Source organism: Orbicella franksi, chromosome 9 (genome assembly GCF_964199315.1).
Source record: "Orbicella franksi chromosome 9, jaOrbFran1.1, whole genome shotgun sequence".
NCBI lineage: Eukaryota > Metazoa > Cnidaria > Anthozoa > Scleractinia > Merulinidae > Orbicella > Orbicella franksi.
This window is the reverse complement of record NC_138153.1, coordinates 11506079-11526621: the sequence shown is the minus strand read 5'-3', so window position 1 is coordinate 11526621 and position 20543 is coordinate 11506079. Positions and strand designations below refer to the sequence as shown.

The 20543-nt window shown below is 37.6% G+C and overlaps 2 long non-coding RNA genes across 4 annotated transcripts; both read left to right on the top strand.

The window, feature by feature from the left end:
• The first annotated feature begins 824 nt into the window (after nucleotides 1–824).
• Nucleotides 825–5081, top strand: LOC145497506 (uncharacterized). The gene is made up of 4 exons (XR_014050694.1): nucleotides 825–1073; nucleotides 1935–2017; nucleotides 2669–2690; nucleotides 3954–5081. It is a non-coding gene; the product is annotated as an uncharacterized LOC145497506 (long non-coding RNA).
• A 4107-nt stretch (nucleotides 5082–9188) lies between these two features.
• LOC145497386 (uncharacterized) lies at nucleotides 9189–16557 on the top strand. 3 transcript variants are annotated; one of them, XR_014050689.1, is made up of 4 exons: nucleotides 9189–9551; nucleotides 13698–13780; nucleotides 14452–14473; nucleotides 16152–16557. It is a non-coding gene; the product is annotated as an uncharacterized LOC145497386 (long non-coding RNA). The 3 variants fall into 3 exon arrangements; XR_014050688.1 differs by lacking the exon at nucleotides 9189–9551 and adding an exon at nucleotides 10250–10380; XR_014050687.1 differs by lacking the exon at nucleotides 9189–9551 and having other exon boundaries at nucleotides 13567–13780.
• Nucleotides 16558–20543: the final 3986 nt, after the last annotated feature.

Here is a 20543-nt window from a genome sequence, read left to right as displayed (position 1 = left end):
TAGCTTATTAGATATTTACCACTCAAGATTTGTTAGAAAACATAGAAGCACTGCTCAATTTCCACTCATTACTGGTTGCTGTATAGCAACAGTGAAAGCATATGATAAAAACATGTAAGTAACTCGGGAGGGTTTTTTTAAAAAGAAATTCATAACATTTTGATTTATTCTTAAGTGGCGGAGGGAAATTCGCCTCCTTTGTCACCAAAAGGTAAATTTGTTTTCTTAGCTAATAGAATTTTACACACGTCACAAATGATCTGGGAACGTTTTAATAATCATCGCTTGCAACAGAACATGTGTTTACAAACAATGTATAAGGCATCTCGACTCGATATTATTTCAAAAAGGGAAAGTCGTACCTGAAATGTTATAGCATGCTATGTCTAGAAGAAGATCAGACAAGCAGCAATAAAATTGATTCTCTGAATCAAGGCCTTGTTCAGATGTATTTAAGGAGAAAGGCGTCAAGTGTGAGCTAAATTAGAATGAGAATATGATTTATTTCTTCGTTCGTTTTTTCGCTCATTCTTTCGTTTGATTGTTCATTCTTTCTTTCAATAAAGAATTAAAAAATGAAGTCAAAAATATAGCGAATACGGAGTTGACAAATCTCATTTATCGAGTTGAATAAGTTCATTAGCAAGTCGTATTTACCCGTTAGGTGAAACAAAGAGATATAACTTTAATTCTACTTCAACATAAAATTTTCGAAAATTATGGGTAAGTTACCTTAGAAACACAGCACGTGGTTTAATTTGCAAATCACCATAATAAATCTTGCGACCCACAACGCATGAACCACTAGTCACGCACCCCAGCCGCACTCTGATAACTCCCAGCCTGCGAAAGACCAATTATAAGGCGCCATAAAAAAAGTATAAAACATTTTCATCGCTATCAAACAATACAATATGTTCTCAGCTGTTTGGAGCTGCCAAATTTAATTAACCACGAGCACAGAATGCGAATTTATGATAAGAACGCTTCGCAAACTTCAACAGTCAGTAATAATAGCCTTTGCAGTGAGAACTGTTCCTTGTCGGAGACTCACTTTAAGCATCGGTTGTAAAGTAGGTAAACGATTTTCGTTTTTTTTTTTTCAATATCATTCAAAAGGGTTTCATTTCTTTTAAAACTTTTGGAATCCGCCGGAGACCGTCCATAGAAACATGAGGTGTTAAATAACACGATTCAACTAAGTCCTGTTCTCCTTCGCCGCGGTGAACATCGAGATCGAGGTGAAACAAAACTCACTATTTCTCGAGGGAGCAGTCATTAAGGGAAAGATCAGAATCAGCACGAAAAATGATTCTCTAGGAAACCGTTTTTCAATATAATTCGATAGAGCATCACGTCTTTCTAAAGGTTTGTAATTCGCCGGATATTAAACCGTCCATCAAAAGGTTAGGTTCTAAGTAACTTCTTCTGAACGAGGCATGATTGTAAGTTCCTAAAATTGTAATTCTGGTCTAGAAAAGTCCAACCTTTTTCAAATCATTTCCTGGACACCTTTGAAGACTATAGATTTTCGTTAAACGTACAATCATATTCACAACATTAAAATTCAAGTAATACAGAAATGATATACTACTTCCATATGTACGAGAAAAAATCGCCTTATTCGACAATACGGCCTGCCCCTTGGCATGATTGTAATTTCGTAAAATTGTATTTGTGATTTGGTATCTTTAACTTGTCAACGTTTTTTTATTTTTTATTTTTTTTTTGGCCACTTGACTGGAACCGACCATCATATCAGTGATTTAACGAATAAAAATGATGTGTGATTAATTGAACACTTACCATGATTAATTTTAAAAGGTCGTCAAATAACCCTAGGTTGTTCGCTTGCTTTCTTGCTTTCTTGCTTTCTTGCTTCTTCTTCCTGTTCACAGACAACTGACCGTGGCATTCATATATATTATTTTTAGCATTCTGACAGACCAGAACCGACATGTTCAAGATATTGCTTGTCTTGATGATCGTATGCTTCGCATCTGTATACAGTTCCCCGGTAAGAATTCACGCTATAAAAACACTTTCATGGTGTCTTGTCTTTATTATCCTCTTAATTACTTTAAAGATTATTTAAGGAGCAGTTAGTGGGAGACGCCAGGAAGGAGAAATTAACTACAATATGGACATGTAACCGTGTTTAGCTTGAGAGAAAAATTACCTAGTTTGCTGCTCGGGAGAAGTACAGATCCTTACTGAAATAATTCTGAAACAATTTAGTTAGCCTGCGAGCGGGTTCTTTTTTCTTTCTTTCTTTCTCCGTTTTACCCAACAAATTGCGGCGAGCACGTAATTTTACCAGGTTTATTCAGATGTGCTTTGAATTTCTCTTACCTATTTCATATATTACATCATATTTCTCCCTTAACTTAGGAGTGTTGTTACAATATTTATTAGATTTTAGTTTACAATCAATGGATTAAAATACAGTTGAACCCCGCTATTCAGAACTTGCAGGGGAAACGAAAAATTGTTCGAAATGGCGGGAGTTCAAAATAGCTGATAGTATATGATTAATTAAGGGGCAAATCCAATTAAAATGGTTTTGAAGTTTGAAATAACAGAGTACGACTTGGCTGGGTCTAACTGTAATTCAGAATTAAATGTTCTTTCTCGGCTAACCAACTTTTGTTTTCACTTCAATCCGCAGTTTTTATATCAACCGCCAAATGGTAAGTTAAGGCTATATGATTTCCTGATTTAGGTTAGGTTAAACAGGTGTTTCAGTCATTTTAATCTTTTATTAAACTCTCCACTTATATCACTCCTAACAGTTGACAGAGTTATACATCTTTACGCTAATCAGTATGCAAAGGCGAAAATTGGTTGGAGATTATTCAGAAGCTAGAACCAGGATAGGGAAATAGCACCAGGAAAGGCTGAAGGTCAATTTAAAAAGGTTAACTTAAGAGAGTTAATCCCTTCATAAAGGCCTTGATAGAGCAATGCATTTTCACAGTAGTGTTGGGCAAAGGTCAACATTGGTAAAAATTATAGAGTCAAGTTCTGCCATCATAGGGAGATAACCTTTCTTAATTGAGCATGAGGTTAACTAACGAGCGTTAATCCCTTTTAGACCTTATTCTCTGGGTAATTCTTCTCACGTTATTTTTAGATATGGCGTCCAGTTCTCTACCAGGTGGATTTCGTATTGCCGGTTAAAAATTAAAATTAACAATCCCTCTGAAATCGAAGTTTAAGTTTTATCAGATGTAAGACCCTCTATAATAACGTTTAAGCTCGACAGCGATCCTCAGTTTGTTATAGAGGACGTGAGGTGTCATATGAATGGCTTGAAACCCTTTGAGAGGACAATAAAACAAAAAACAGAAACAATTCCTCCTAGCACCAAACGACAAATATAATTACAAGCTTACCAGAGCTGCTACTCTACCACAGTCAAAACCAACCATTGGATGAAATATGCGTGCGAAGCAGCTTCGGCAGTCCACGTTAATAAAGATCTCGTCACAGGATTGGCTACTTTTAAACTACTTTTGAATCCGGGAATTATCTAAGGGTTCTTTCCTTTGGGGTGATCTGGATCAGGATCAGTGATCCAAGATCGCTCGGATCATGATGCATCAAAAGAATCGAGGAATCCATGACCAGAGTGGATTTATTAGTTCCTTTGATGCACCATAATCTGAGCGACCCTGGATCAATGATCCTGATCCAGATCACCCAAAGGAACGCACCCTAAAATAACCTGAGAGGGAGTCCCTTAGGAATGGGGGGGGGGGGTAAATCTTTCGCCCTTCATCCTGTCTCGCCTTTGGAAAGCGGAAGGAATAGGAATGGCGAATCATTCATCCTTTCCTGATACGATTTCAATCAATTTTTTTTATTGTTGTTATAATTTTCTTTAGTACATTTCCGTCCATAGTTCTGACTGTTAATATTCATACATGGCTCAATTTTATCACTCTCCGCAGGGAACTGTGAATGCATACACCCAGAGCACTGTGGCCATTATAACAAATGCCAAGGTGCCATCTGCTCTCTAATCAGATCCTGTTGTCTTTGTAGTTGTGAAACAGCTGTTTGCAAAGCCGAGGATATTTTCGGCTGATTTTGATGAAATCAAAGATGAATTGAACTAATTCATGAAATGTGGCATGTATTGAACGTATAAAACGAATAAAACTGGGTTAAACCATTTGTATCACTAGATGAGTTGTGGGTATCTTACTAGCGGATAAGAAACAAAGAAATGTAGTACAGTCCTGATGGCTATAAAAAATCGTCACGGTAACAGTAATGTCGAGGGAATAGAAAACAGGACACTTATTTCATAACACCATTGAGTCAAGAGTAGTTGTAATATTTATCTTGTCTATGCATTATAACTGCCACTGTGTGTAAGGGTAATAGAAGGTCTCAATACTTTATAATTGTTTTGTTTTGCAGTGTGTTTTAAATTTCCATTGTTTTTGTTTGTTTTGTTTTTATCCTACACGAATATTAGAATTGAACAAAATCCACCATTTAGCAGATCTGTAACAGAATGATAAAAACTGAGGACGAATGTTAAGAGAGGTAGTCCCTCTTGCAGGCCTTATTCCGACTGTAGTTCTTCTCGCGTTATCAATTCCTAGATTACACCCGACTTTTTAAGTCCCAGGAGGATCTAGTTAATTTTTAGACGAGAATTTACACGTACCCGGCTCTACACGCATTTATATTACATCCTCCAAGTTAAAATATACGCAACGCGCGCGCTAACATCCTCGTGGGAGCAAGGTACCGGGTATAGGAGAATCTTTGCTGACGTGATTGTTTACATTTTTCCTCTTTAACATACGACTACGAATTAACTTCAAACATTGAAAGAGCTTGTGAAACTTCGTGATTGGTGAAATTTGTCGCTCTTTGGGTGTAATATTTGAGGATAAATAAGCTTTCAAAAACTGCAAAATTTCTGGGTGGCAAAAGCGCTAATGAGCTCATACATTCTTTGCAAAATTTGAGGTTTTAAACCCGCGTCGCTGAAAAAGTTTTTAATACATTGGGCTCAAATTCCTTGGGACAATTAAACCTGTCGTGTGCGTGTGTGTGTGTGTGTGTGTAAATATCCAGAACTGATATTTTTGTAGCTATAACAGAAACTGTATCGCTTAGGCTAATGAGGCAAATATTATATACAAATATTCTCCTACAAAAATAACTTGAGAGATTAACTGGGGATTAAGTCTTATATCACTCACTCACTCACTCACTGCCCGTTATGCCCACTGGCACACAGGACAGCAACAAAGGACCTCCATAGCCGTCTGTCTTCGGCCAGCTTTTGGATGGAGCTCCAGCTATGGCATTAGTCTTTCATCTCTGTCTCGACAGTACATCGCCATGTTGTTTTCTGTCTGCCCCGCTTGTTCCTACCCTCCGGTGTCCAGTGGAGTGCCGTTTTCGAAACCGAGTCTCATTCCCTCCTGATGACCTCCTAACCTAAGTCTTATATGAGGGATCCTACTCTCAGCATTGGACTGGAACCAGCTAGGTTCCGATGGAGGCTCATGAAGGAAATGAAATTTAAAAAAAGGGATAAATTTCATTTGCAGTTGAAAAGACTCCAAATTAGCCTCAATTGTAGGTTAGTTCCAGTCCTATACCAGAGTATGAATATGGTCCATTCAGAAACTTGCCAACTGGAATCAGTTCTATATCATCATAATAAGACTTGTTTTTTGTTTGTTTGTTTGTTTGTTTGTTTGTTGTTTTTTTTTTTCACCGTTTAAGAATCTTTTTGAACATTACATTAAAGCCTTAATATTAGGTAACATTTTCTTTCAACAGATCGCACAACATATGTTTCATTATTTTCAAGTTGTACAGACATGTTTCACAAGGCTGAACTCGTGTATTCTTCGATGTTGTTAAAAGTGTGACAGGCCTGACACGACTCCTGCGGGTTTCGTGATGTTGTATATAATTAGTTTGACCTTTATAGTTTTGTTCTAACGAGTATATCTTTTAGAGAGCTGCCTCTCTTGTAAGAGATAATGGGTGGTTCCCGAAAAATCTCTCGAAGCAGGGGTTGTTTCTCAATGATATGCCATTTGCTCATTAAAATCTTTTTGAGCACTAATGGGTTGTATTTTGTGACGAAAGGCAATATGATTTTTTGCACCTTCTGTTTTTCCTGTAGCGCGTATTTTCTCTCTAAGAATTTGACTTCTGCGAGGGTCTTTTCAACTATGTTGTTTAGATAGCCTCTGTCGTGTAATTGCTTAATTGAAATTATTAATGCTTTCTTCAAAAAGTGCCTTTGAAGAATTAGTTCTAAGAAGTCTGAGGACTTCCCCTTTGATGAAGCCCTTCGCCACACCGGGGGCGTTACAAGAAGAGAAATACGTGTACTGAAAGGTTTCAGTAGGTTTGAAATGTGTGCGAAGGTCTAGGATTGACTCCTCGTAGAATCTTTCGCCTTTAAATACTGCAGTGTCTAGGAAGTTTGTATCTTTCTCTGATACATTAGCCGTGAATTTAATGGTAGTATGATGCCTGTTGGCTTCTAAGATAAAGAGATCAATCTCTTCTTTTGTTGTATCCCACAAAGAAAATATATCATCGATGTATCTTTTCCACTCGAGTGGTTTCGTTTTGCTCTTGTTGATGATTTCGGTTTCAACTGCGGACACAAAGATATTGGCAAAAGGAACTGCCATTTTAGTGCCCATCGCAGTGCCGTGAGTCTGAAGGTAGTCTCTTCCACAAAATTTCAACAAAACTTGTCGCGGCAAAATGCAGCACAGGTAGTAACACCCGCAGAAACTCTTTAAAACTTGAAGTGCAACACAACAGCGCGCGCGACAAGTGAAATGAACACTTTCCGGTATTACTCGGCTCTATAGGTCACACTCTTTATGCTTCCTGGTCCATTTCACATCTCACGCCACAGAAATTTCAATGGGATATTTCCGAGTTGTCTTTTGCCTCGGTATCAAACCGGGTCTTTGGGCGAAATCATTCTTATGAGAATGTGTTTCTTTTCCATGCGAATCAAACTCGTTTTCACATGACAGGTTTTGCACGGACTCATTTTGAAACAGAGGCACAAGGTAACTCGGAAATGGCCTATTCATACACATTTTGTTTAGATACGACTTTCGGAGGTACACTCCTCGCTGAAATACAACAAAATACAACACCTATTTAACGTGCAACATACGCTTAGCTATAAAGAATCGCCGCTTAGAATCGCCGGTCAGGCTCGCAAAAATTGAAAATCCTGATACTTTGCCCAAGTAACCCTTTTAGTGAAGTATCTTCGAATATACTATTGCCACTTTGCAAAACTTTATGTTTTATTCCGAAAAAAAAAATACACAAAAATGGAAAAGACTAGTTTTGTCTCATTAATTATGCACACTGAACTTAATATGAAAATTAGCCAAATTCTACTCGCTTGTGTTAAAACACTTTGCAAGGCTAGGAAAAACACATAACTCTGAAAAAGATTGCAACTCTTCTACCTTCCACCAATGGCACTGTTGAAAGTACTGCAGTTGTTTAAATGGTTTCTGTGTCCTTTGAAGTTCTATCTTCAGTTTTAACTAGCTTAATGTGATAGTTCAAAAATTGGCTATTTTCGCAAGCTTAAAATGTATCTTGGCAAGTCTGATATCAAGTTCGTATCATAAAGAAATTACTGTTAAGACGTTCTTGATCTGAATAGACATGATATCTGCCTGACATGAAAGCTCTCCCACAACACTAAGCAACATAATAACATCATGTGAGTATTATCTGTATCAAGATTTTGTTCCCTCTCCCGGCATACAGTGATAAAATCTTTTAAATTCTTTCATTGGTATTGTTGGAAAGAGGAATGGTCCTTAAACTGTAAAATTATGAAATAAAAAATCTGGGCAATCGATATTCGTACTGGCATAAACGAAAACTCGCAATGAAGCTATTAATTTGGCTTACTGTATTTTGCGAAAAGAAATGAAGCGAAACGAAAACAGTAAACCTGTACTGAAATGAACATGTCAAGTATCAGAACAGTCAGATTCCTCCGTGTGATAACCTAAACAAGACAAAAAAAAAAAAAAACACAACGGAAGTGTATAATTTGTAAATTCGAAGATCTGTATTTTGCAAAACGAGCTCTTCGAAGACTGAGACGATGTGCAACTTATTTCTTCCGATTCTTTAGCACTTTTCGTAGATTCTTGACATTCTGTTAAAAAAAATTTTTAGAGGAGGGGATTTGTACATCCATGGAAAACAATGTCTCTCTCTCTCTCTCTTTTTGAAGATATGCTCTATATTCGGCACTTAAAAATGGACGTGGGAACTGGAAGCTCTGTTGAATTTTCACCGCAGTGATAACCCAGATTTAATTTTGGATAAAGAGTGAAAGTATCCGGCGAAAACGAGTAAAAAAAAAAGAAGAAGAAGAGAAAACCAGAACGTGTTACATCAATGCACGGACTGATTGTATCCTTGACGCTATATGCGAAAGCCTGAAATTGCACTCCAAACGTACGTCACCAAGAGATTACTATGATCATATTCTCTTGACGTCACCAAATCCGTATCTTACTAGTTGTAGAGAACTGATTATTTTTTTTTTAATCGAAACAAAACAGGAGCAAGAAGTTGGTGTATTTCTAATTTATCCAAGTGTTATTTTGAGGTTCCCTTCAATTTCAAGGCGATTTTGTACACTGCAAAAAAATAATAATAATTCAATGCTCCTTTAAATATATTCTCCCAATAAAGAACTGTGAGTAAAGTGATTCAGTATTGAGCGCTCTAAGTCCAATAGCGCCGCCTCGTAGCTTCCTGTGTCATCGTTCTTTAAGATGTTGTTGTTTTAGGTAATAGCCTTTACGTGCATCATCATCACAAAAGCTCTATGAATATTTTAATAATCAATTCTTGTAACAGAGCAGGTGTTAACAAACAATGCATAAGGTGTGTCAACTTGATCAAATTTCGATTAAGCTATGTCAAGAAGATCAGAAACAGCAAGAAAAACGATTCTCTGAATCACGACCGTTGCACGTTATCTTAAACTTTGCATTTAAGGCGCTATGAGTCGATCGCGTTTTTTTTTTAGCTAAATAAGAACAGAATTCATATATTCGTTCGTTCGATCTTCTTTCTCATAAAATCTCACTGACCTATTCTGTAGAAGGCTCTAATGAGGAGTTAAAAAATTGGAAGCCAGAAACATTCCAAACAGACAGTTAAATGGTCCCATTTAGCTAGTTGAATAACTTCATTAAGACTGAGTCATATTTACCAAGTTGTAAGCCGAGAGACCTGTCTTTAAATTCCCTTGTATCTCATGAAATAGTGCTAAATAGCGATTTGAACATGAAATATCTGAAAATTATGGACATATTACACTGAAAACACAGCGCGCCTTTGAAAAATATTGTTGGATTTGCATATCGCCATAATAAATCACCAGAACCACGACCCATATGCAGGGCCCACTCACCCATGCGATTTGGCGCTCCATCCCCTACTCTGATGACTTGCAGACCACGGAAGGCCAATCAGATCATCACATCTAAGTAGCTATTTTTTTGTTGATATGAAAGTACAATGAAACATTCCTGAAAACGATTGAAGACTACAGAATTTCCGTTAATCGTAGAGTTATATTCGCAACATAGAAATGCCCAACTTTTTTTCTTTCTTCTTTTCTCAAGGTTTTCTTTCTTACCATGAAAGGCATACGAAATAGGACGGTGGCGGGATTTAGTATAAGAAGACTAGCCTTTAACCACTCAAATCTTATCATATATTTACCACTTAAAGGGACACAGTCAGTAAGCTTAAATCAACAATAAGTGTTTCACATTATGCGTACATTATTATGGAACTCTATCAATTCGGTCACCAATGGGCCGTGAAAATTTTACTGTGAATTTACTGGGTGGAGTCAAATTTCATGACAGGTCTATTCTTTTAAGTGACCTCTTAAAGTTAACAACAGAGGTAAATGACATGATATTGTTTTTCAACATTTGTTTTGTTTGATGAATTATCAATGCGTATTTGGTTCGAGTGGCTGTATGAAAGAGGTAAAATTGTACAGGATTATTATATAGGTTGACATTTCAAAATAAGACCGTTAGCCGTATTTTATGGCGACCGCATTAACAGGGTTTTCTTATAAGAAATATTCTTATATCCAGTACGAAAATGGCTGTTGTAATGAGGTGACCTAGGGCTGGGTAACACTGTACTCAGCTGCTTTAAGCTGCCAAACATATTAACCACGAGCACGGAATTAGAATTTATGACAAGAATGTTTTACTTCGTATTCTTCCAAAGTCAGTCATAACCTTTGTTGAGCACTGTTCCGTGAAGTTGACACACTTTGAGTACCAAAAACTGGTGAGTTGAAAAGTGGGCAACCGTTTTGCGATATCATTGTATATGGTTTCTTTTCTTTTCTTTTAAAAGGTTTGTAATTCGCCGGAAAACGATTTTAAATAATAAGTTTCAAGTAATATCAGATATTCTTTACAAGAAAATTTCGTCTTTTTCGACAATAGCGCCAACACGTGGCATGTTGTAATTTAGTAAAATATAACTTGTGTTTGTGATCAGAAAATCTGCCGAGAACAAGTAAAACTCTTTGGATTTTGCTGTCATCAGATTTAAGTAGCTATTTTTTGTTGATATGTAAGTACAATGAAACATTCCTAAAAACACTCGAAGACTACAGAAATTTTCGTTAAACGTACAGTTGATTCGCAACATTGAAATTTCCATAGATTTCTTTTTCTTCTTCTCTCAAGATTTTGTTGCTGACCGAAAAGGGCATACCAAATAGTAAAGTGGCATGGTTGAGTATAGGAGGATAAGTCCTTTAACCACTCAACCCTTATTATATATTTACTACTCACGATTTATTTGAAAACATAGAAGCACTGCCCAATTTCCACTCATTACTGGTCGCTGTATAGCAACAGTGAAAGCATATGATAAAAAACATGTAAGTAACTTAGGAGGGTGTTTTTTTAAAAAGAAATTCATCACATTTTGATTTATTCGTAAGTGGTGGAAGGAAATTAGTTCAGAATTCACGCCCTAAATCAATGAGCCTCGACGACTCGTCGCCTCCTTTGTCACCAAAAGGTAAATTTGCTTTTCTAGCTAATAGAATTTTACACACGTCACAAATGATCTGGGAACGTTTTAATAATCATTGCTTGCAACAGAACATGTGTTTACAAACAATGTATTAGGCATCTCGACTCGATATTATTTCAAAAAGGGAAAGTCGTGCCTGAAATGTTATAGCATGCTATGTCTAGAAGAAGATCAGACAAGCAGCAATAAAATTGATTATCTGAATCAAGGCCTTGTTCAGATGTATTTAAGGAGAAAGGAGTCGATTGTGAAGTGTGAGCTAAATGAGAATCGTCCGTCCTTGTCGTGCCATGGGACGAATAAAAATGAGAATATGATTTATTTCTTCGTTCGTTTTCTCGTTCGTGCTTTTGTTTGATTATTCATTCGTTTTTTGAATGAAGAATTAAAAAATGAAGTCAAAAATATAACGAACACAGAGTTGACAAATCTTATATATCGGGTTGAATAAGTTCATTAGCAAGTCATATTCACTCATGAGGTAAAATAAAGAGATATAACTTTAATTCTATTTCAACTTAAAATTTTCGAACATTATGGGCAAGTTACCCAGAAAACACAGCACGTGGTTTAATTTGCAAATCACCATAATAAATCTTGCAACCCACAACGCCTGAACCACTAGTCATGCACCCTAGCTGCACCCTGCTAACTCCAAGAGTGCGAAAGACCAATTATAAGGTGCCATGCAAAAGTATAAAACATTTCCATCTCTATCGAACATTAGAATATGTTCTCAGCTGCTTTGAGATGCCAATGGTGATTATCCGCGAGCGCGGAATGCGAATTCAAGATAAGAATGCCTTGCTGCGCAGTCTTCAACAGTTAGTAATAATAGCCGGCGGTGAGAACTGTTCCGTGACGGAGACTCACATTAAGCATTAAAAGCTGGTAAGTCGAACACCACGTTTAACGTTTTGTTTTGTTTTGTTCTGTTTTCAATATCAAAAGGGTTTTATTTCTTTTAAAACTTTTGTAATTCGCCGGAGACCTTCAATACAAATATGAGGTGCTAAATAACAAGATTCAGGTATAAAAGTCGTCTTATTCGACAATGCGGCCTGACGACACGTGGCATGATTATTTCGTAAATTTGTATCTGTGATTTGGAAAAATCAGCCCTTTAAGTTTAAACTTGTGTTCGTAGAACGTAGAGTTATTGTCACATCAGTAAAATGTCTACAGATTATATTTTCCCTATAATTATACGAAATAAACTCGCTTTCTTGCTTTCTTGCTTTCTTGCTTTCTTGCTTTCTTGCTTTCTTGCTTTCTTGCTTTCTTGCTTTCTTGCTTTCTTGCTTTCTTGCTTTCTTGCTTTCTTGCTTTCTTGCTTTCTTGCTTTCTTGCTTTCTTGCTTTCTTGCTTTCTTGCTTTCTTGCTTTCTTGCTTTCTTGCTTTCTTGCTTTCTTGCTTTCTTACTTTCTTGCTTTCTTGCTTTCTTGCTTTCTTGCTCTCTTACTCTCTTGCTTTCTTGCTCTCTTGCTGTCTTGCTGTCTTGCTCTCTTGCTGTCTTGCTCTCTTGCTCTCTTGCTCTCTTGCTCTCTTGCTCTCTTGCTCTCTTGCTCTCTTGCTCTCTTGCTCTCTTGCTCTCTTGCTCTCTTGCTCTCTTGCTCTCTTGCTCTCTTGCTCTCTTGCTCTCTTGCTCTCTTGCTCTCTTGCTCTCTTGCTCTCTTGCTCTCTTGCTCTCTTGCTCTCTTGCTCTCTTGCTCTCTTGCTCTCTTGCTCTCTTGCTCTCTTGCTCTCTTGCTCTCTTGCTCTCTTGCTCTCTTGCTCTCTTGCTCTCTTGCTCTCTTGCTCTCTTGCTCTCTTGCTCTCTTGCTCTCTTGCTCTCTTGCTCTCTTGCTCTCTTGCTCTCTTGCTCTCTTGCTCTCTTGCTCTCTTGCTCTCTTGCTCTCTTGCTCTCTTGCTCTCTTGCTCTCTTGCTCTCTTGCTCTCTTGCTCTCTTGCTCTCTTGCTCTCTTGCTCTCTTGCTCTCTTGCTCTCTTGCTCTCTTGCCCTCTTGCTCTCTTGCTCTCTTGCCCTCTTGCCCTCTTGCTCTCTTGCTCTCTTGCTCTCTTGCTCTCTTGCTCTCTTGCTCTCTTGCTCTCTTGCTCTCTTGCTCTCTTGCTCTCTTGCTCTCTTGCTCTCTTGCTCTCTTGCTCTCTTGCTCTCTTGCTCTCTTGCTCTCTTGCTCTCTTGCTCTCTTGCTCTCTTGCCCTCTTGCTCTCTTGCTCTCTTGCTCTCTTGCTCTCTTGCTCTCTTGCTCTCTTGCTCTCTTGCTCTCTTGCTCTCTTGCTCTCTTGCTCTCTTGCTCTCTTGCTCTCTTGCTCTCTTGCTCTCTTGCTCTCTTGCTCTCTTGCTCTCTTGCTCTCTTGCTCTCTTGCTCTCTTGCTCTCTTGCTCTCTTGCTCTCTTGCTCTCTTGCTCTCTTGCTCTCTTGCTCTCTTGCTCTCTTGCTCTCTTGCTCTCTTGCTCTCTTGCTCTCTTGCTCTCTTGCTCTCTTGCTTCTTGCTTTCTTACTTCTTTTCTTGTTCACAGACAACTGACTGTGGCATTCATTTATATTATTTTTAGCATTCTAACAGACCAGAACCGAAATGTCCAAGATATTGCTTGTATTGATGATCGTATGCTTCGCATCTGTGTACAGTTCCCCGGTAAGAATTCACACTATAAAAACGCTTTCATGTTAACGTTGTGCTGCCTTTATTTTCCTTAAATTTCTCTAAAGATCATTAAAGGTGCAGTTAGTGGTGAAAGCCAGGAAGAAAACCAGGAAGGAGAAATTAAATACGACATGGACATATAACCGTGTTTAGCTTGAGAGAAAATATTACCTAGTTTGTTGCTCGGGAGAAGTACAAATCATTTCTTGTAATAATTCGGAAACAATTTAGTTAGCCTGCGAGCGGGCTCTTTTTTTCTTCTTCTTCTTTCTCCGTTTTACCCAACAAATTACGGCAAGCACAAACTTTCATTGAGATTTGCTTTGAATTTCTTTTATTTATTTCATATATTACATCATATTTCCCCCTTAACGAGTGTTGTTATAATATTTATTAGATTTTAGTCTACAATCAACGCATTAAATTCAGTTGAATCCCGCTATTTCGAACTTGCAGGGGAAAAGAAAAATTGTTCAAAATAGTGGGAGTTCAAAATAGCCGATAGTATACGACTGAGGGGCAAATCCAAGGCAAATGGTTTTGAAGTTCAAAATAACAGGGAATTCGAATTAACAGAGTACGAATTGGCTGGGTCAAACTGTAATTCAGAATTACATGTTTTTTCTTAGTTAACCAACTGTTGTTTTCACTTCAATCCGCAGTTTTTATTCCAACCACCAATTGGTAAGTTAAGGCTGTATAATTTCTTGATTTAGGTTAGGCTAGACACTTGTTTCAGTCATTTCAATCTTTTATTAGGATGATTTCTGCAGAACATTCGAGCAAAATGGCAAAAATAAAGTTACCAAAAGACCTCTTAGCATGGTAATATTTGAAACACAGCAAAGAAGAACTTATCGAGAATAAAGCTCTCAAGCTGACCCCGCAAGAGAAAATTGACCTTAAGTTAAAGTTATCCATATTTCAATTAAAACAGACGTTTCGCGTTAACACAATAACACACGCTTTAAGCATTCCTACGAGGTTTGGCTTTAACTTTCTCGAAAACGCTAGAGAATTTAATCACGGGGTCACTTAGAGAAATTAACTAAAGTGAGTTGTTTTAAATAGTATTCCAAAAGTTACCTTGCTATGAGTAGATTTTTGGTAAATAATTTTTGCACTTACTGCTCGAACTTTAGTCGGAATCCGTCTTGAACTCTCCACTCATATCACTCCCAACAGTTGACAAAGTTATTCTATTTTAAGGTTATCAGTATGCAAAGGCGAAAATTGGTTGGAGATTATTGTCAAGCTAGAACCAGGATAGGGAAATAGAACCAGGAAGGGATGAAGGTTAATTAAAGGTTAACTGAAGAGAGTTAATCCCTCATAAAGGAAATGATAGAGCAATGCATTTCACAGAAATGTTGTGCAAAGGTGAACATTGGTTGGAAATTAGAGTCAAGCTCTCCCACAATAGGGAAATAACCTTTCTTAAGTGAGCATGGAGGTTAATTAACTAGAGTTAATCCCTTTTAAAGACCTTATTCTCAAGGTAATTTTTCTCAAGTTACTTTTAGATATTGCATCCAATTCTCTACCACGTTGATTTCGTATTGCTGGTTAAAAGTTAAAATTAACAATCCTTCTGAAGTTTATGTTTTATCAGATGTAAGACCCTCTATAATGACGTTTAAGTTCAACAGTGATTCTCATTTTGATATAGAGGGCGTGAGGTCTGACATGAATGGCTTGAAACCCCTTGAGAGGACAGTAAAACAAAAACAGAAACAATTCCCCCTAGCCCCAAACGACAAATAGAATTACAAGCTTACGAGAGCTGCTACACTATCGCAGTGAGAACCAACCGTTAGATGAAATATGCGTGCAAAGCAGCTTCGGCAGTCCACGTGAGGAAAGTTCTCGTGACAGAATTACCTACTTTTAAACTACTTTTGAAGCCGGGAGTTATCTAAGGGTGCCTTCCTTTGGGGTGATCTGGATCAGGATCAGTGATCCAAGATCGCTCGGATCGTGATGCATCAAAGGAACCGATGAATCCATTACCAGAGTGAATTTACTGGTTCTTTTGATGCACCATGATCTGAGCGATCTTGGATCAATGATCCTGATACAGATCACCCAAAGGAACGCGCCCTAAAATAACTTGAGAGGGAGTCCTTTAGGAATAAGGGTTGGGGAGGGGGGGGGGGGGAGGGTTAACTCTTTTACCCTTAATCCTGTCTTGCCTTTGGAAATCGGAATGAATAGGAATGGCGAATCATTCATCCTTCCCTGACACGATTTTCAATCAATATTTTTTTTATTGTTGTTATCACTTTCTTTAGTAAATTTCCATCCGTAGTTTTAACATGACTGTTAATATTTATACATGTCTCAACTTTATCACTCTCTGCAGGGAACTGTGAATGCATACACCCAGAACACTGCGGCCAGTATAATATATGCCAAGGTGCCATCTGCAATACACTCAGTTCCTGTTGTCTTTGTAGCTGTGAAAGCGCTGTTTGCAAATACATGGATATTTTCGGCTGATTTTGATGAAATCAAAGATGAATTAAAAACTCCTGAAATGTGGCATGTATTGAGGGTATGAAACGAATAAAACTGGTTTAAACTATTCAGTGTATCACTTAATGAATTGTGGGCATCTAACTAGCGGATAAGAAACAAAGAAAAGTAGTACAGTCCTGGTGGCTATAAAAAAAATCGTCACGGTAACAGTAATGTCGAGGGAATAAAAAGCAGTGCACTTATTTCATAAATCCACTGAGTTCAGAATGTTTTTCGAGAAGGTTGTAATATTTATCTTGCCCTGAATTATAACTGCCACTGTGTGTAAAGGTAATAGAAGGTCTATTATTATCATTGTTTTGCTTTGCATTGTTTTTTAATTTCCATTGTTTTTGTTTGATTTTATTTTTATCCTACATGAATATTGGAATTAAACAAAATCCACCATTTAGCAGATCTGTAACAGAAAGATACAAATGATCTTCAGTTACTATCAGTAAAGGACGAACGTTAAGAGAGGTAGTCCCTCACGCAGGGCTTATTCCGAATCATGGTAGTTCCTCTCGCGTTATCAATTCCAAGATTACACCCGACTTTTTAAATCTCAGGAGGATTTAGACATAGCTAGTCCTTAGACAAGAATTTACACGTACGCGGCTCTACACGCATTTTCATCCACCAAGTTAAAATCTACGCAACGCGCGCGCTAACATCCGCGTGGGAACAAGATACCAGCTGGATATAGCCTAATAGGACAGTCTTTTGCTGACGTCATTGTTTGTATTTTTCCTCTTTAACATACCACCACGAATTGAATACAAACATTGAAAGAGCTTGTGAAACTTCGTGACTGGTGAAATTTGTTGCTCTTTGGATGTAACATTCGAGGAAAAATTGGCTTTCAAAAACTGCAAAATCTCTGGGTGGCAAAAGTGCTAATGAGCTCACACATTCTTCGCAAAATTTGAGGTTTTAAACCCGCGTCGCTCAAAAAAGTTTTTAATACATCGGGCCAGCTCAAATTCCTTGTGACAATTACTCGTGTTGTCCCCTTTCAACGTCTAGAACTGACATTTTTGTAGCTATAACAGAAACTCTATTGCTTAGGCTAATGAGACAAATATTATAAACAAAGATTCTCCTATAAAAATAACTTGAGAGATTAACTGGGGACTAAGTCTTATATCACTCACTCACTCACTCACTTCCCGTGATGCCCACTGGGACACAGGGCAGCAACAAAGGACCTCACAGCTATCTGTCCCCGGCTAGCCTGTGGATGGAGCTCCAGCTGTGGCATTAGCCTCTCATTCTCTCTCGACAGTGCGTCGCCGTGTATTTATCGGTCTGCCCCGCTTACGGCTGCCCTCCGGTGTCCGACTACCCTCCCTCTGCCGTATTCGAAACCGAGTCTCATTCCCCCCTGATGACCTCCTCACCAAAGTCTTATATGAGGGATTTTAAACTCCTTTTTCTTTCATCCTCTTTAGGGTTGGTATATAATGGACAGACTACAAATATAAGCCCTTTAGCAGAATGGTCCTAAGCAGCTGTTTTGTTCGCCAGGTATAATAAGTCAGGGCCACGACAACAAACAGTAACTTACACAGCAACCTGACATATAGAAACTGTCTTCTATCTTTGAGTCTAAACGTTCTTGGCTAGTTCATTAGAATATAGCCTAATATTTTACGCTCTCGTTGGCTTTCCTTGTCAATTTCTGACTATTTATTTGTATACGTCGTTAGTAAAAGTTAGATGAAGCCGCATAGTATAGAAATTAAAAAAAAAAAATTAGGACGAAGTACAATATGAAATCGAGCAATTTCAGTATTTAGTGGACAAAACCTGGTACCAGAATAATTTGGGGTATTTTAGAATTCGTTTTACTTCTTCTTAACGGTAAAGATATAAATAGTTTCCTGAAATAACACCGAGAACGATTTCTTATAGGAACTCGAGAAAATAAATTTCAAAGTTCAGAGAAACTGTGCAAACGCAGATAAAATTTCATCATCAGTTTCATTTTAACAGTACATATTTCAAGTGCTTCATACGAAGTTCAAATTTCTTTTCGAGATTTGGTGTTGTTGGAAATGATATTTTTTGAGACGGTATTTAAAACAGTCGCACAGAAGTTTGTAATACAATGTAATTAATCCGGCTCCGTACAAAGTTTTTGTCCAGTTGTTGCTCTGGTGAATTCTTTCTTAACCTTTTTTGTATTTCATAAGAGACCAAAGAGAAGCGATAGCTTTATTAGTATACTGTTGTTGTATTTTATGTTTAAACAATTTGTTGACTTACGAGAGTATACTTTGTAAGATTATACACCAAACAACTGATAAATATTAAATCAATATTTTAATTTATGGTTTTCCTTTGAAAAGGAAATGAATAACATTTAAGTGACATTACAGTTAAGTGAATCATGTAGGTGAATTCTAATGGACCATATTCGTATTCTCGGTATTGGAATGGAACGAGCTTGCAATGGAGGCTCATTTGCAATTGAAAAGACTCCCCACAGTAGCCTCAGTTGTAGGCTAGTTCCAGTCCAATACCGAGGTCCGTATATGGTCTATTCAGAAACTGACCAACTGGAAACAGTTCTATGTCATAATAATTAGACTTGTTGTTTTTCACCGTTTAAGAATCTTGTTGAGTATTAAATTAAAGCCTTAATATTAGGTAACATTTTCTTTCAACAGATAGCACAACGTTGTTTCGTTATTTTCAAGTTGTACAGACATGCCTCAACAAGGCTGAACTCGTGCATTCTTCGCACAATTTGTCGCGGCAAAATGCAGCACAAGTAGTAATACTCGCAGAAACTCTTTTAAACTTGAATTGCAACACAACAATGCGTTTGACAAGTGAAATGAACATTTTCCGGTATTACTCTGCTCTGTAGGCCACACTCTTTATGCGTCCTGGTGACCGTTTCTCAAAAGCCCCGGAAACTTTTCGGGCCCGTAAAGCCGTTTTTAGTTCATCTGTAGGTAAAAACGGAGAAGTGTATAGGCCTGAAACTTCTTGTATGAATTGAACCTCTGTTCATATTAACAATATGTGTCTAAAACAGCTCTATAATCGTAGCGTTCGAGGTTTTGCTATGGCTTTCCGGGCCCGAAAAGTTTTCGGGGCTTTCGAGAAACGGGCTTCTGGTCCATTTCACATCTCACGCTACAGAAACCTCAATAGGAGATTTCCGAGTTTCCTTTTGCCTCGGTGTCAAACCGAGTCTTTGGGCGAAATCATTCATATGAGAATGTGTTTCATTTCCAAGCGAATCAAACTCGTTTTCATATGACAGGTTTTGCACGAGGACTCATTTTGAAACAGAGGCACAAGGTAACTCGGAAATGGCCTATTCATACACATTTTGTTTGGATACGACTTTCGGAGGTACATTCCTCACTGAAATACAACAAAATACACTACTTATTTAACGTTGAACATACGCTTAGCTATAAAGAATCGCCGCTTAGAATCGTCGGTCGGGCTCGCAAAAATTGAAAATCCTCAGTGATACTTTGCCTAAGTAACCCTTTTAGTGAAGTATCTTCGAATATACTATTGCCACTTTGCGAAACTTTATTTTTTTATTCCGAAAAAAAAAAAAAAAACAGAAATGCAAAAGACAAGTTTTGTCTCATTGATTATGCACACTGAAATTAATATGAAAATTGGCCAAATTCTACTCGCTTGTGTTAAAACACTTTGCAAGGCTAGGAAAAACACATACATTAACTCTGAAAAAAAATTGCAACTCTTCTACCTTCCACCAATGGCACTGTTGAGAGTTCTGCAGTTGTATAAATGGTTTCTGTGTCCTTTGAAGAAGTGCTATCATCAGTTTTAACTAGCTTAATGTGAAAGTTCAAAAGTTGGCTATTTTCGCAAGCTTAAAATGCATCTTGGCAAGTCTGATATCAAGTTCGTATCGTAAACTTAAGAAATTACTGTTAAGACGTTCTTGATCTGAATAGACATGATATCTGCCTTGCATGAAAGCTCTCCCACAACAATAAGCAACATAATAACATCATGTGAGTATCATCTGTATCAAGATTTTATTCCCTATCCCGACATGGAGTGATAAAAGGTTTTAAACTCTTTTGTTGGTATTGTTGGAAAGAGGAATGGTCCTCAAACTGTAAAATCATGAAATAAAAAGATCTGTAACGCTTTTAACAAGTGGAAAAATGTTTTCCAAAAACTGAAAGACATATTCGAGTTGTTGGTCAGAATTTTATGTTAGAAAGAGGAATAA